Source organism: Ovis aries, chromosome 1 (assembly GCF_016772045.2).
Source record: "Ovis aries strain OAR_USU_Benz2616 breed Rambouillet chromosome 1, ARS-UI_Ramb_v3.0, whole genome shotgun sequence".
NCBI classification, from domain to species: domain Eukaryota; kingdom Metazoa; phylum Chordata; class Mammalia; order Artiodactyla; family Bovidae; genus Ovis; species Ovis aries.
Window position 1 is genome coordinate 206,623,857 of NC_056054.1, and position 18,288 is coordinate 206,642,144.

Consider the following 18,288-nt stretch of genomic DNA (forward strand, 5'->3'; position numbering starts at 1 on the left):
ATGGACCTAACAGAAGCAGAAGATATTAAGAAGAGGTGGCAAAAATACACAGAAGAACTGTCCAAAATAGATCTTCATGACCCAGATAATCATGATGGTGTGATCACTCACCTAGAGCGACATCCTGGAATGTGAAGTCAAGCAGGCCTTAGAAAGCATCACTATGAACAAAGCTAGTGGAGGCGATGGAATTCCAGTTGAGCTATTTCATATTGGAAGATGATGCTGTGAAAGTGCTCTACTCAATATATTAGCAAATTTGGAAAACTCAGCAGTGGCCACAGGACTGCAAAAGTTCAGTTTCATTCCAATCCCAAAGAAAGGCAATGCCAAAGAATGCTCAAACTACCACACAGTTGCACTCATCTCACACACTAGTAAACTAATGCTCAAAATTCTCCAAGCCAGGCTTCAGCAATAAGCGAACAGTGAACTTCCTGATATTCAAGCTGGTTTTAGAAAAGGCAGAGGAACTAGAGATCAAATTGCCAACATCTGCTGGATCATCAAAAAAGCGAGAGTTCCAAAAAACATCTATTTCTGCTTTATTGACTATGGCAAAGCCTTTGACTGTGTGGATCACAATAAACTGTGGAAAATCCTGAAAGAGATGGGAATACCAGACCACCTGACCTGCCCCTTGAGAAACCTATATGCAGGTCAGGAAACAACAGTTAGAACTGGACATGGCACAACAGACTGGTTCCAAACAGGAAAAGGAATACGTCGGGGTTGTGTATTGTCACCCTGATTATTTAACTTATGCGCAGAGTACATCATGAGAAATGCTGGGCTGGAAGAAACGCAAGCTGGAATCAAGATTGCCAGGAGAAATAGCAATCATCTCAGATATGCAGATGATACCACCTTTATGGCAGAAAGTGAAGAGGAACTAAAAAGCCTCTTGATGAAAGTGAAAGAGGAGAGTGAAAAAGTTGGCTTAAAGCTCAACATTCAGAAAACGAAGATCATGGCATCTGGTCCCATTACTTCATGGGAAATAGATGGGGAAAAGTGGAAAGAGTGTCAGACTTTATTTTGGGGGGCTCCAAAATCACTGCAGATGGTGACTGCAGCCATGAAATTAAAAGATGCTTACTCCTTGGAAGGAATGTTATGACCAACCTAGATAGCATATTCAAAAGCAGAGACATTACTTTGCCAACAAAGGTCCGTCTAGTCAAGGCTATGGTTTTTCCAGTGGTCATGTATGGATGTGAGAGTTGAACTGTGAAGAAAGCTGAGCGCCGAAGAATTGATGCTTTTGAAGTGTGGTGTTGGAGAAGACTCTTGAGAGTCTCTTGGACTGCAAGGAGATCCAACCAGGTCATTTTAAAGGAGATCAGTCCCGGGTGTTCTTTGGAAGGAATGATGCTAAAGCTGAAACTCGAGTACTTTGGCCATGTCATGCAAATTTGACTCATTGGAAAAGACTCTGATGCTGGGAGGGATTGGGGGCAGGAGGAAGAGGGGATGAGAGAGGATGAGATGGCTGGATGTCATCACCGACTCTATGGACATGAGTTTGGGTGAACTCCAGGAGCTGGTGATGGATAGGCAGGCCTGGCAAGCTGCAATTCATGGGGTCACAAAGAGTCAGACATGACTGAGTGACTGAACTTTACTGAACTGATTTGACAAGAAGAACATAAGCACAAAGATAGGCAAAGACTAGCCCTTTTGGAGTCCCAGTGAGAGAAAAGAGAGGAACACTTCTGAGAAAAAGCTAGAAGCATCAGAATGCTGGATAATTTAGCAAGTTACAAGAGTAACCTGAAATAAGTATACAGGTTAGAGGAAAGGAAAAAAGATGGTTGTTTAAGACGTAGGGCACTGATTAATACCTACTCCAGTGTTCTTGCCTGGAGAATCCTAGGGATGGGGGAGCTTGGTGGGCTGCTGTCTATGGGGTCACCACAGAGTCGGATACAACTGAAGTGACGCAGCAGCAGCAGCAGCAGCACTGATTAATGAGTGAGCTTAGTATGGCAGACTGTTTTGATTTTTTTTTTTTTGTACTTGTTTGATATTAGAACAGCAGCTCTTGTCTGTTATTTCCAAGATGGGAAGTTGTCCACATCATCTCAGAAGTTAACACAGCTCAGTGTTAAGAGCACAGATTTTCAAGCCACACGAACTGGGTGTAAATCCTGACCTGGCCACCAACCAGACATAAGAGTTTGGAAATCTGTTGGAAATCTCCTGTGCCCATTTCCTAATCTGCAAAGTGAGATTAATACTGCCATCTACCATATAGGCTTGTTAAAAGGATTAAATACAATAAAACATACAGAGCACTTCTCACCTGCCTAGTACAAAAGTCTGCCAAAAATGTGAGGTCTCTTAGTCATTCCCCAAGTCTCCTCCTCTAAATATCACTGCTCCTGTTTTCTGTGGTACTCTCATTTTGCATGTTTAGGTTTTCTATCATATTTTCTTTTAAATAGTGGTGGTAGAATTTTAAAATTAAAAAGTCCTGCTTGCATCAAACTTGGAAAGAAACCCAAAGAAATATAAAGGAGAAATTTAAAATAATTTAAATCTCTTTCCAGCACATTCATGCAAGCTGCATGTCTAAGTGTCTATGTGCAGCAGGTACTGTCATGGACTGGTGCCTCTAAATCCTATCTTTTTCCTGGCCTATATCTATGTCCTATTCAGTCTGTATAAAAGGAGAGATGCTAACTGTTTTTGAAGTCTACTCAGTCAAATAACTAAGGCTAATTCTGCTCTTAAGTTCAACTTCTTTCTAATTCAACTTCGGTTCTAATTTAACTATCTCTGGATCAGGAAGATCCCCTAGAGGAGCATGGCAACCCTCAAAAGTGTTCTTGCCTGGAGAATCCTATAGTCAGAGGAGCCTGGTGGGCTACAGTCCACTGGGTTGTAAAGAGTTGGACACAACTGAAGCAACTTAGTATGCAAACCTGCAATAACACTGATATTAAGATTAATCCTAATCATAATACTAAGAGTTGTTCCATGTGGTACACAAAGTTCTTTTATCCAATTCACACTATTTCTGTGTGGGGACATAGGAGAAACATCAACATCTGCAGTTTACTAAAGTTTATAAAGTCTAAGGAGTATTCCCAAGGAAGTTAAACAATTTTTACCAGATCACAAAGCTAGAATACAAAGGGCCTGAGATTCACATTCTGGTGAGCACGGGGATGATGCCTTCAACTTTGGAATCTGCATATTCTTTGCAGCCATCTGAAATTTACCATTTTAAATGGTATATCTTCTGTCCAGTGGACAGCTCCTTCAGCTCCCATTTCCAATCAAGAGAGTATCCCAGACCTGCTCCCAGACCCAAGTTCTCAGGTAACCATTGAGTTAAACCTTGGAATGCACCCACTTGGAATCCTTTACCACAGCCTTGGAGACAGTCCCCAGATGGACGGGAGGATGAGGACAGTCATCTGCTGTTAGTCTATTCTCAAGGTGGCTGTCAGGATTATTTTCCAACATGCAACTTAAAAATTAAATATACACTTGCATTTTTCTCTCCTTGTACAACAGAGATGAAGTAAGCCAAGACTAGCAACAGGTTAGGGAGAAGAGAGACAGGTTTGCTGTTCTGAATAGGCTATCACTTGGTTTTGTGAAAAGTGAAGCAAGAGATCTGTCACTTCAGTCATGTCCAACTCTTTGGGACCCTGTGGACTGTAGCCTGCCAAACTCCTCTGTCCATGGCATTCTCCAGGCAAGAACACTGGAGTGGGTTGCCATTTCCTCTTCCAGGGGATCTTCCTGACCCAAGTATTGAACCCAAGTCTCTTATGCCTCTTGCATTGGCAGGCAGGTTCTTTACCAATAGCGCCACCAAAGTATTTAATAATTTATTCATGTATTTATTTTCCTATATTGAGTTCAAAAAATAGTGGGCCGCTAGTCAAAATGAACAATGCTTATGATTCTCTGAAATGAAAGAATATATCCATGAAAAAGAGAAGGAAAGGAGGGAGAGAGTCTAGTGAATTATTCACTCATCTTTCCTCATTAATAGCAGAATGTTCTTAACAAATTAATAAGCAATTACATTCCCATTGACTGAGATGCCCAAGGGAATAGCCATCTGATGCATTTATTAAATTAACTCTATATGCTCTGAGCCAATGTCAATTGAGAAGCACAATAAATAATTTTTTTTAATTTTACAGATTTACTTTTCTGAGCTCTGAATGATACCTAGAGTAAAAGAGAGAGGGTAGAAAGGGCAGTTAAATTCAAAGAAAGATATGAAGCCAGAGGTATTCTGAGAGTTAGATCCACCAAATTCCACAAAATGTGACAAAATTAGTTGGCAATTTCTTCAGGAAATTCCTTTAACTCCTTTATGGAATTCTGCAATTTTACCTAGTTGTACCTAGGAATAAGATTGTCAGAACATTTTGTGCTGATGTATATAGCAATTTTATTCACTACAAGCTCTGGGTAATTTCGAATCTCAAATACATTTTATAAGACGTTCAAGAAATATAAAAAAAAATTGTTGATTACTAGAGGATCAGATATTTTATTCCTTTTCCAGGCTAACTCCTTTCTTTACTTATCAAATATGATTAAATGCTTACCGTATACCAGGTATAGTTCTACATGCTTTAAAAATATTAATTCATTTACTCCTTATAATAACCCTCTGAGGCAGGTCCAAATAGAGGTTAATTTGCTCAAGGCTGTAATAGTGGAACTGGTATTCAAACCCAGGCCATTTGGTTCCAACATCTGTGTGCCTAACCACTAGTCTGTGCTCTCTACAGGAACGAAGGAATGAAGGAGTAAATAACATACTCATGAATGCCTACCTGGACGTTTACTCTGCCATGTATTCCCTTCCTCTCTAGCAGCACTTTGCATTTTGTCCACAAACACTGAGGTGTTTTCTTTCAGAAGAGAACACTTCAAGCTGCCATTCTCTTGTCAAATTTCTTGAAGGGAAGCCCACACTTGCCACATCCACTTCTCTGCCAGGTATTTATTCCGTAACTTCATGATATCTGGTCCCCTACTCCCTCCCACTTCTCCACTGACGCTGCTCTCTTGAAGGACTGAACTACCTTATTCAGTGGCCTGCTTCTCAGACTCACCAATCTCTGCCTCCCTGCCCCTTTCTAGACCCTTTTCTCTCTGGGTTCCTGTTAGCCAGGTCCTCCATTTTCCTTTGCTGGTTGACACACCTTGAGAGCTAGCCTTGGTATGACTCTTATTCCCTCTCTCCCTCTCCACACACATTATTTTTTAAACATTCTCACATCCTCGAGTAACTTCTACTCTTTGCACTAATTTCTGGAATCTGATTGGCCACAAATCTGACTTGTCAGCACTCAGAAAGTGGGTCCAATTTCTTTGATGATAAAGTCGCATTAACTGATCTCATAAGATAAATGAAGTATTCACTTATAATGAAAAGTAGTATATCAAAGTGTGGTCAACCCAGAGCATTACATAGGGAGCGAAATTATGATCAATATACCAGTTCATTTATTTAGAACAAGTAATATTATTACAAAAAAAAAAGAATGACCACTGGGGTTCTCTCATAAGCTCATTTTCCCCACAAGAACGTTCCAGTTGGGAAGTTAAATTATATTCAGAAGACTACTAGGTCAGCATGGAATAAGAATAGGGGGAAATAATCACATGACTCAAATATTTAGCAGCATCAGTCTGTAGTCACAGGTGTATTTAGCTCAATAATAGAGCAAGAGCTGCCGATGGGACCCAGCAAGTAGAATAATTATTAAAGGCATCATTTCCCCTGAATGAACAAATGAATGAATGAATGTTGAACAAGAGCCTTGAGGTTATTTTTATTTTACCATTACATTATAGTTATTTGTTGAAATATTGATCCCTTTGCAAAATCTGAGCTGAAAGATGTCATGGGCCACATAGGCTCATCACTGTATCTTTACCATCAAGCACATTGCTTAGCACTTAGTAGTGTGCTAAGTCACTTCAGTCATGTCCAACTCTGTGCAGCCCTATGGACTGAGGGTCGCCAGGCTCCTCTGTCCATGGGATTCTCCAGGCAAGAATACTGGAGTGGGTTGCCATGCCCTTCTCCAAGCACTTAGTAGAGAAGGCAATAAATACTTATTAAAATTAAATCATTCAGACAAACAAAATACCTTCCAAAGTTAGCTCTAAATGTGAGTTCATCAGAAAGTCCTATTGTGTGGGGTTTTCCCCTTGTTTTTCAAAGTTATGTAGTCAAATAAATAGAATGCCTTGATTTCAAATGTTTACATCTAGCTCACAGACTTGAAAATTGTGAAACAGCCAACCACACAGTTTTCATTTTTGTCCATCTTATTTCTATAAACTTTGACTATTTCTCCTATCCAGTGACTACACCCCAATTCCACCCCCACTCCTTTATTTTTGATGCTTCTCATTCTCTGTAGGTGGAGGATATAGCAGCAAAGAGAGGAAATAAAAATAACAGATTCTGTGTGCCTATATGGGCTAACCCAGGGCACACATGGGGTTAAAAGCACTGCAGTAATATTAAGCACATGTTTCAAGTCAGCAGGGTGCCAGCCTGAGATGTCCTCAAAGCCTAATTTGATAGATATTATGCCATACACTGCTGCAAGTAGTAATGAAGAAAGTAAAAATTTTATGGATGAGCAAAATAGGAGCTCTTATGGATGGAGTGTTTTTAAATCAGGTGTATAATTTACCCAGTGTCAGACCACATGTAGAGTGCATTACTCAATTGAACTTACAAGCAGATAGGAAAGCAGTTTCTTTTAATAAGCACTTCTTCAACTTATTGGCTCTACAATTACTTGCACCAAATTACCAGCAGCTGCTGCCTGTTTGGTGTTTTATCCTAGACAAGGAGTTACATTAGTTTCTAATCAACAAGCCATTCAAGGACTCTTTATAATTTTTAGCTTAATTCCACTTTTATTTGGAATTTATTAATTGAAATATCTAATATTTTCATGACAGTATTTTGCTTAGCTTCCCTTAACAGGAAACCTATTCAACTGCTGAGGTTGAAGGGGAAAAGGGAGGGAAGATACTTGTCAAACTTATTTCTGACATTTGCAACATCATATATCCTCTATTGGATTCATCTTGCCTTATAGTCTGAATTTTGACATTTCAATTGCTTTGTAAAAATAATGATACTGTATTTAGACTTTATATTTGCAGTCAATAAATTGTTTTGTCTCTAAATAGCATATTCCCATGCACAGGAGTTTACTTCAAGTTTAAACATTAACCAATTCAGTTTAACACAGGCCTTCTCAACTTTGGCACTACTGACAATTGGGACTGGCTAACTCTTTGTTGCAAGAATGTTCTGAACACTGTACAATGTTCAGGCAAGATGTCTGGACTCCAACCACCTGATGCCAATGGCACCTTCCCACCCCCAGCCCCTAGCTGTAACAAAATGCCTGCAGCTATGGTCAAACCACCCCAGACGATTTAACAGATTTGAAGAAATTAAATGGAAAAGGGTTTCAGAAACAGTTGTAAGAGGAAAGTATTGAATATGTTTTCAATTCATTTGTTAAAGATTTTTCAAAGTATTTATACAAAGACTGTGTCTGTGTGTGTACTAGTCCATATTTGCTTGCTTTACGAAGAACTGTAAAATGAATTTGAGAAAATTTAGCCAAAATTCAATTATTTAAGTACTATTCTATTTTCAAGCTGCTTTCAGATCCAAAGGCAAAAGGAAACCACCACCACCACCAGCAGCTGCTAATAGCTAAATAAATATTTGTAAAATTTTCACTGTAGAAAGCAAGACCTGGGGACTAATTTTAGACAAGTGTGGTTATACTGTTGTCAGTAGAGCCAATAAATCTGAGACCAAATTCATTCTTTGGAATTCTATTACATAATATTGCCAGCTTTAAATTAAAAATCAGAAAAATGAACATAAGTGATAATTAACAATGATAAATCATAAAAATGGCAAATCCAGTTCACGATTTTTCTCATAGGGCCTTCAAATCCATAGTCATATTTTTGAAGATCAGAATCAAAATTGGTAATGCCAAGAATTAGAGTACCTGTACACACTGAAAAACAGCAAAAGTGAAAGAAAGTTAAATTGCCATCCCATTCACCATCTAGTTATCTAGAACTATCTACCATCTTCCATCTAGTCATATGTTGAAAGATCCAAAAACACCCATTTGAAAGTGGTTCCTTCTTAGTGTATCATAGAAACTTAATCACACAAAACTTGAAAGATAATTTATATTTACCAGGGTCCTTCCCCAACTTCATCCTAATTAGATACACTTCACAACAAGCTTCTTAAACTTTAGTGTATGTATGGATCACTTGGTATCTTGACAAACTGTGGATTCTGACTGAGTAGGTCTGGGGATTTTGCATGCATGCATGCCAAATCACTTCAAGTCATGTCTGACTCTTTGTGACCCCACTGAATGTAGCTGGCCAGGATTCTCTGTCCCTGGGATTCTCCAGGCAAGAAAACTGGGATGGGTTGCCATTTCCTCCTCAGGGGATCTTCCCCATTCAGGGATCAAACAGGTGTCTCCTGAATTGGCAGGCAAGTTCTTACCACTAGTGCCACCTGGGAAGTCCACCTGGGGCTTTAGGGAGCCTTTCTAACAACCTTCCAGATGATGACAATGCTGCTGATCCATGGACTACATTTTGATGAGCAAGGATTTGCTTACAACAAATCACCAACTGATCATCAAGCCTGATCTTGAACATTCTTAGGGGGCCAATAATAGAGAAAATCTTAACTCCATAAAGTAATACAACATTGTACCTAGTGAAATCTTAATTATTTTCAGGTTCTTTTTGGAAACAGTGTCTAGGCCATGGGAAAATTGAGCAATAAGGTTTTTTTTAATGCTTTATTGGGGATGGATTGAGAGATTGGGATTGGCATATATACACTACTATGTATAAAATAGCAATCAGTTAAAAACACTTTGGGGCTCAGTGGGTAATGAGTCTGCTTGCAGTGTAGGAAAGCCATGTTCGATCCCTGGCTCGGGAAGATCCCCTGGAGAAGAAAATGGCAACCCACTCCAGTATTCTTGCCTGGAGAATTCCATGGACAGAGGAGCCTGATGGCCTACAGTCCATGGGGTCACAAAGAGTCAGACACGACTGAGTGACTACACTTTCACAAACAATTTATAGAATTAAGCAAAATTACTGAAAAATAATTGCTAAATCTCAACCTATTGAAGTCAATTCAAAATGGATTCCTTCTGCTAATGATTTATGAAATTCAAAAATAAATAGTTGGATCTTCATACAAACCATGGTTTCTATGATAGACTAAGGACATGTTCCCCTCTTACCACTGTGTCTACATGACTCCACTAAAATAATGAAAAAGAGAACCATCATGTCTCTAACAGCGACTCTGCAGCTATAGCCCAGCCTCTTAAAAAAAAAAAAACTAAGATTTTTCACACAGCTCTGATATATTTTGACCATGCTGACAAAAACATGTCATAAGTCTGTTATTTTATAAGGAAATAAGAGGAATGACTTATTTCCTTATAAAATAACAGACTTAAGACTTCATGGGAAATGGATGGGAAAACAGTGGAAACAGTGTCCGACTTTATTTTCTGGGGCTCCAAAATCACTGCAGATGGTGACTGCAGCCATGAAATTAAAAGACACTTACTCCTTGGAAGAAAAGTTATGACCAACCTAGATAGCATATTTAAAAGCAGAGACATTACTTTGCCAACTAAGGTCCGTCTAGTCAAGGCTATGGTTTTTCCAGTAGTCATGTATGGATGTGAGTTGGACTGTGAAGAAGGCTGAGTGCCGAAGAATTGATGCTTTTAAACTGTGGTGTTGGAGAAGACTCTTGAGAGTCCCTTGGACTGCAAGGAGATCCAACCAGTCCATTCTGAAGGAGATCAACCCTGGGATTTCTTTGGAAGGACTGATGTTAAAGCCGAAACTCCAGTACTTTGGCCACCTCATGTGAAGAGTTGACTCACTGGAAAAGACTTTGATGCTGGGAGGGATTGGGGGCAGGAGGAGAAGGGGACGACAGAGGATGAGATGGCTGGATGGCATAATGGACTCAATGGACGTGAATCTGAGTGAACTCTGGGAGATGGTGATGGACAGGAAGGCCTGGCGTGCTGTGATTCATGGGGTCGCAAAGAGTCAGACACGACTGAGTGACTGAACTGAACTGAAGAGGGAAGACATTAAGTTAGTGGATTCACTCCTTTTACCTGAGACAAGAAACATATCCTCCCATTATTTGAAAAATCCAAAGAACTTTCAGTTTCCAGAAGACTCAGATTCATGACCTTAAAGCCAGACCTATAAAAGCACCATTACTTCATGAGTATAGTTTGCAAATAATCCAAATCCTCTATTTTACATCAGTAGTTTTGTTTCAGCCTATTTTATGGCTATGTTAGTCCTCTACCCAGTAAAGAGAAGTGAAACAATAGTTTTAAATGTTATTTTTTCTTGTTCATTTTTTTTTTTCTATTGAAGTTTAGTTAATTTACAATGTTGTGCCAATCTCTGCTATACAGCAAAGTGACTCAATTATCCATTATGGTTTATCCTAAAAGATGGATATGAAGCCCAGAGATAATACATAATCCTGATGTCACTTAATGATCTTGTGATCACCTTAAATATTCAAAATATTAACAATAGGCAATGTTTGCGCTTCAAGCAATCAGAAGAGAACCCTCAGTCAGAAAGGACACTGCGCATAAGCTATCAGCACAGCCATACTAGTGCACAATAGCCACAAATTGGCCTACCTTTGAATAACAGGAAGACAGAAATCCCTATGGACAGTGTAGTGCCATAGGGCAGTTTTATCATGGGTAGATGTAGGCTAGGAATGACTTTGACTCAGAATAGGAATAAATGTGTAGTTTCCTCCAGAATGAAGTTCTTTGGGAATCAAGATTAATGTCAATCATATTTAACACATTTATAAATGTTCAAAAAGACCAAATTTATTCAGTGTGAAAGCTCCCAACTTGTAGCTAAGAAAAAAGGTAAAGTATAGTATGAGTGAAGTGAGTGAAGTCACTCAAGTCATGTCTGACTCTTTGTGACCCCATGGTCTATAGACTGCCAGGATCCTCCATCCATGGGATTTTCCAGACAAGAATACTGGAGTGGGCTGCCATTTCCTTCTCCAGGAGATCTTTCCAACTCAGGGATCGAACCCAGGTCTCCCACACTTCAGGCAGACTCTTTACCATCTGAGCCATCAGGAAAATCTTACCAATTTGTACAAGTGGATAGAAAATTAATCAGTAGACTTCAACTTAGAAAGTATATGGTAACATATTTTATGATAAATGACAGGCTTAAAATGAACAGCTCTGAACCATTAGCTTCAGGCAGAGGAAGTACATGTCTAGGAGTCATTGCTAGTTTCCCAAAGATACTAACTGAATCATCTATGGGGTTGAAAAGTGAAGAAAACATCAATTTATAAAGAAAACTACTAAATACATGTTGAATCTAAAAACACAAAGCAAGCAAACCAAACAAAAGCAGAGTTATAGATACAATGGAGAACAATTTGTAGATGCCAGAAGGTTGGGGAGTGGGGTGGGGGCATAATAAGTAAAGGGGATTAAAAGGTACAAATCTCCAGTTATATAAAAAGTTGTGTGCGGGTAAAAGGAGAATAAGGAGGAAGAGGAGAGGGATGGGATGGGAGGGGATGAGGGGCAGCAGTAAGGTGGGGTGGGTGTGGGAGGGAAGGAAGAGGGAGAGAGAGGAAAGGAGAAGTGAAAGAAGGAGAGTAGAAACTCAACTGAAATTAGCATCCTAGAAAGCTTCACTACTTACACTTTTTGAATGCTAAGTGAGATTATGCTATTACATATCAAAAATTTTAATAATGAATCTAGAGAAGGCACACAACAGAGGAGATAGCAACCAACGTGTTAAGGTGTGGCTATTTGAGGCACATTGAAACACTGGCCTCTTCAGCCTGGAAAGGCAACTTCTTAATGGGGAACTTGATTAAAATTTTTACAATTACAAACAATCTGGGTAATATGGTCACAGGCTTGTTCCCCAATAGAATGGTGGGGCATCCTTGAAACTTTAGTAAAATAAGTTTAGGAAACTAGAAGGAAGAAGTGATTAGCAAATTTATAGAACCCAAATTCATCTACATCATCTCCCCCAACCTCCCTCCCACAAAAGTTAACACAAGAAGGAAATAAGACTTCAGGTCAAAGTTCATTCCTCTATTCAGTGCCAAGCACCAGGCTAAAAGCTAAGACAGAGCTGAAGAGTAAAACTTCTGTGGTTCCTGCTCTGTTAAGTTTAGAGCCAACTGGGTTAGTGCCTGAATGGAGTGACAAATAAAAAGCTGAAAAATTGCACCAATAATAAAAAATTATAACAGATCAAAACTCTGAAGAAAAGGCACATGGTCCTATGACAGTGTCTGGCCATGGGCCTTGACCTAACTAGAAGGACATTATTCGGAAGTGTGCTGATATCTTAGAGATGGGTAGAATTTGAACTAACTAACAGGCTAAACAGCAATAAATGCCCACTAAATAAAGCCAGACTCTTTTAACATTCAGCATACACTAAAGCATCCAATTTAACCAAAATTCATACTTATTTCAGTGGAAGGGCTTCAAGGACAGACTACTGGGATCTCCAATAACACCAACACTGGGAGAATGATACAGATGGCTGATGCCAAATAAAAAAATTTTAGCTATAAATGATAGATAATTAATTGGCATCTCTTAACTGGAGTTATCCACTGAAAATATCATTTATGATAAAATGCATTATTGCCCAGAATATGACTGGCTCATTTGAAAGGTGAGAAATCTATACAAGTTAAGAGTGGTTATGTAAGATGACTTACCTCATAAAGCACAGAAAAAGTTCACTGAACCAAAATTCACTGAAAAGGGAAATTAATAAAAATTCATAGGGCCATTATAGCACTGTCTAGTTTGATTTATATCATTATTAGTTCTGAAATGCCTACTTGTGACTAGAGTATGAACTTGCGATATATCATGTTTTTCATTTTTGAATCCCTAGCCGAAAGCATGGGAGAAGGCAAAGGCATCCCACTCCAGTACTCTTGCCTGGAAAACCCCATGGATGGAGGAGCCTGGTGGGCTGCAGTCGATGGATTTGCTAAGAGTTGGACACGACTGAGTGATTTCACTTTCACTTTTCACCTTCATGCATTGGAGAAGGAAATGGCAACCCACTCCAGTGTTCTTGCCTGGAGAATCCCAGGGACGGGGGGAGCCTGGTGGGCTGCCGTCTATGGAGGTCACACAGAGTCGGACACGACTGAAGCGACTTAGCAGCAGCCGAAAGCACAGTGCCATGCTCATTGCAGGCAATCAATAAATGTTTGTTGACTTGAAAGACAATAGTTAAGGCTTTAATTTAACACAAGTCACTGACTAACAGTCATTATCTACTTCATTTGTGTTGGTGAACACTGACATTTAAGGATGTTCTGTTGATACATACACCAGGACCTCCCAAACAGAACACAGCCCTGCTCTCAAGCTTGACAGGGCTGTCTTTACCATCTGGTGCTCTCAATCCCAGAAAATCCTCCTTGTTGCCAAACATAGTCATTATGTCCTAGTGCACATTTTGGGGGCACTAAACTGTTGACTTTGAAGTTCAACAAAAGCCATTTTAGTTGCTTTATTTCTATTTTCTCTTTAAAGACACCACTCTGCAGTTAGCAAAATCCTGCTCAGATTGATAACGGCTGTCATGCTCTCCAATCTTGTGCATCCCCACGCCATACTACTCTGAGGGGGTGGGAAACTGTTGTGAGAATTTTTTCCTGAAAGGTAGGGCCTTCAGGGTATTTACACTGTATGTACATAAAATATATTTTTATGTATGTGAAATCTAGTGTATATACACAGTAGAAATTATCTTTAAGTAATCTCCATATACTGTAATTGAAACCTAAGTCATACTTAATAGTCACAACTAGTAAATTGCTCTCTAGAAAATCCAAATGCAACTGCATCTTCAGTTGCATTTAGGCTTACCAAGAATTGATTAAATTTGTTTCCAAACTTTCTCATTTCACTGGTACTTACTATTGTGAGTTTGTAATTTTAATTAGTGTTACTATATATCTGATGAAATGTAAGTAAGAAAACAAAATGATGTGGTCTAAAAATATATCAGATGCTTTAAAATAAGAACAAGTAGCTAACAAGTAATTTTTATTAAATTGTTTATGGGGAACAAAATGTAAAAGACTGGAGAAAATTATAAAAATCTGGAAATTTTTTTGCCTTGCAACTTCTTCAGATGTGAATTTAAGCTTTAGCTCCAGCTTTTACATAAATCAAAACTAGAAATATTATACAATATATTATGGGTGTGGTTTATGTAAAAGAAGAAATTTAATGGAGCCATGTCAAAGAACATACCTTGAACCTACATAAAAAAAAAAAAACTGGTGAATGAAAATACTCTTATATGTTCTTAGCCAAAATAAAAGATTTCTGTTATGTTAGTACTATTTTTAATGAATCTTTTCTTAAACAGATTTTTCAATTGATCAACTACCTATAGATCCCATTCACAAGGAATCAAAGCTACTGTATTTTGTTCCTAAATAAACTTATTTCACCCTCTTCCATGAAAAATGCAAACCAATAAAAAGTCTGCTTCTCCTTTTTTCTTTCAGAAGAAAGATGCTCTTTCACAGCATCACTCCATTCATTTGATGGTCAGTTTTGCAAACTGCCACCCACCTGGTTGCTCAAACCAAAACCTTTGAGTTTTCCTTAATACACTGCTTTCCTCATCACTTATATCTAATCCATTAACAAATATTATTAATTCAGCTTCTAAGATATAAATCATTTCACTTCTCTACACTGGATTATAAAGGGCAAGGGGGAGAAAGGTTCGAAATGAAGAGGTAGGTGGGGCTGGTCATGAATGGCCTTATAGGTCATGGCAAGTAGTCTGAACTTTGTTCCAAATATAATGAGAAACTATTGTATTACCCTAATTATTTTGTGGAGAAATGATTATGAGAGGGTCCAGAAATGGGAACATGGGGAAAACAGTGGGCTACACAGACTTAATCTACAATGGTGGTTAATGCTGTATAGTAAATTTAGTAAAAATTTAATAACACTTGGCATATATTCTAAAGATTGAGTCAACAGAACCTTCTGAATATAGGAAACATAAATGAAAGAGAATGGTAATGCACACAATCTAGGTGTTTAAACCCTACATCTGGTTGAAAAGAGAAGCCATTTAATAAGAATGAAGAGGGCGTAGAAGAACAAGCTTGGTGGTGTAGGGGTAGCAAGAACAGGACATGTAGGATTAAGAATTCTGTTGCCATATTTCAAGGGATTAAATAAGCAGTTGAACATATGACTTCAGTTCAAAAAATTTGGAGCTATAAATTTAGAAATCATCAAGATATATGCAATATATAAAGCCACATGAATAGGTGAAATTACCAAGAGGAAATTCATATTTAGAACTACATAAGAAACTGTTTATAATAGCCAGGACATGGAAACAACCTAGATGTCCATCAGCAGATGAATGGATAAGAAAGCTGTGGTACATATACACAATGGAGTATTACTCAGCCATTAAAAAGAATTCATTTGAATCAGTTCTGATGAGATGGATGAAACTGGAGCCGATTATACAGAGTGAAGTAAGCCAGAAAGAAAAACACCAATACAGTATACTAACACATATATATGGAATTTAGAAAGATGGCAATGACGACCCTGTATGCAAGACAGGAAAAAAGACACAGCTGTGTATAACGGACTTTTGGACTCAGAGGGAGAGGGAGAGGGTGGGATGATTTGGGAGAATGGCATTCTATCATGTATACTATCATGTAAGAATTGAATCGCCAGTCTATGTCTGACACAGGATACAGCATGCTTGGGGCTGGTGCATGGGGATGACCCAGAGAGATGTTATGGGGAGGGAGGTGGGAGGGGGGTTCATGTTTGGGAACACATGTAAGAATTAAAGATTTTAAAATTAAAAAAATAAAAAACTATTAAAAAAAAAAAAGAACTACATAAGAGAAAGCCAAAAGAAAGAGTTGGCAAAGGAGATTGAGAATAATAGATGGAAATTTAGGAAACTGTGGTATCAGGAAATCTTAGAGTTTCAAGGAAGGGAGAGATGTCAGTAAAAGCTGAGAGAGAAAATAAAATATAGTCAGAACTGAACATTGGTTTGGTAAGATGGAAGGTGTTGCTGAGGTCACCAACACCTTGGGAAAGGAGACTACAGTGGAGTGATAGAGAAAAATACTCCTTTGCATGGCTTACAAACAGAATGGGGAGGGAGGAAACAGAAGCGTCAATAATACACAGCTCCTGCTTTAGAGCCTGTGAAGCTTGTGGTAATATCTGGATCAGCGATTCTAAGGAACCCACCATTATGGGTTAAAAAGAAGACCCATATCAATATTATCATCATCAACAATGCAGACTCTGGCAAGTATATCACCTCTGGACATCTCACCTGCAAGTGTGGGGGTATTGATAAGAAAACCATGAGAAGTTTGAGAAGGCAGCAGCAGAGATGGACAAAGGCTTTTTCAAGTATTCCTGGGTGCTGGACAAAATGAAGGCAGAAAGAGAGTGTAGCTTCACCATGAAACCTCGCTATGGAAGTCTGAGACAATCAAATACTACATTACCATCATTGATGCCCCAGGCCACAGGTACTTTATCAAGAACATGATCACTGGCTCATCCCAGGTGACTGTGCTGTGGTCATTGTGGCCAGCAATATGGGCATATCTGAAGTAGGCCTCTTGAAGAATAGGCAGATCTGCAAATACACTACTGGCCTACACAGTGGGTGTGAAGCCACTCACCATGGCTGTCAACGAGAGACTCCACCAAGCCCACCCATGCGCTGCATGCTTTCACAGGATCACCAAGGAAGTGAGAGCCTACATCAGGAAGATCAGCTATAACTCAGCTGCCATGGCCTTCCTGCCCATCTCAGGCTAGCATAGTCCAGCAGCCACATGCCCATGTTCAAGAGCCAGAAGGTCAAGAGGAAGAAGGGAAATGCCACAGGGATGACTCTCCTGGAAGATCTGGACTCCATTTTCCCACCCACTCAACTGGTCAATGAGCCCCTGAGGCTGCCTCTGCAAGACGTGCACATGATTGGAAATATTGGCCCTGTGTCTGCGGACTTTCTGGAGACTAGCTTCCTGAAACTTGGGATGGAGGTCACCTTTGCCCCACCAACCTCACCTCAGAGGTCAAGGCTGTGTAGATGCACCAGGAGACCCTGCCTGAGGCCCTTCCAGATGACAGGTGGGCTTCAGTGTGAAGAATTTACCTGTGAAGGACATTTCATCATGGAAAATGGCTGGCATGACCCCTCCCCCAGCTACCAGATGGAGGCTGGTAGCTTTATGACACAAGTGATTGTCTTGACACAATAGCTGGAAGATCCACCCCAACTATTTCCCAATCAGCCCACATCTTCTGCAAGCTTGCTGAGCTGAGGGAAAAGATTGACTGATGCTCAGGCAAGGAACTGGAGGACAACCCAAAGACCCTGAAGTCACACCATGTGCAGATGCACAGATAGTCCCCAGCAAGGGCATGTGTGTGGAAATGTTCTCTGAGTATCCAGCTCAAGGCCATTGTGATGTGTGGGACATGAGACAAATGGTCACTGGAGTCATCCTCGGCAGGGAAGGTCACCAAGTCAGCAGGAAAGGCCAGAAAGAAATGAAATACGCCCCCTGAAGTTTCCTCAGCAATCTCACTACAAAAATTATTTAATACTCTATGCATTCACTGAGTAAGATTAATAAAAATTAATTGTCAAAAAAATAGACCACTTCTTTGCATGTGGCTGTCCAGTTTTCTCAGCACCATTTATTGAAGAGACAATGCTTGCCCTCTTGAACGATCTTGCCTATTTTGTCATAAATTATTTCCTCTTTAAATATTACATACCATTTAAATTTGCTAAGAAAGCAGAACTTAAATGCTCTCACTCCCTTCCCCAGATAAAAGATAAATATGTTAGGAGATGGACGTGTTAATTAATTAGATGGCTGAAAATTCTTTTATTATGTATATGCACATCAAATCACCACAATGCACACTTTAAATATCTTACAGGTTTACATGGCAGTTATATTTCAATGAAGCTGATATTAAAGAATCAACAACTCTTATAGAGAGTTTTGCTATAAAGAGGGGCAGAGAAATAAGGTAGGGGGTAGAAGAACACATGAAGTCA

At 39.3% G+C, this 18,288-nt stretch overlaps 1 pseudogene; it reads left to right on the top strand.

The window, feature by feature from the left end:
- The first annotated feature begins 15,976 nt into the window (after nucleotides 1–15,976).
- Nucleotides 15,977–17,304, top strand: LOC114109390 (elongation factor 1-alpha-like; annotated as a pseudogene).
- The last annotated feature ends 984 nt before the right edge of the window (nucleotides 17,305–18,288 follow it).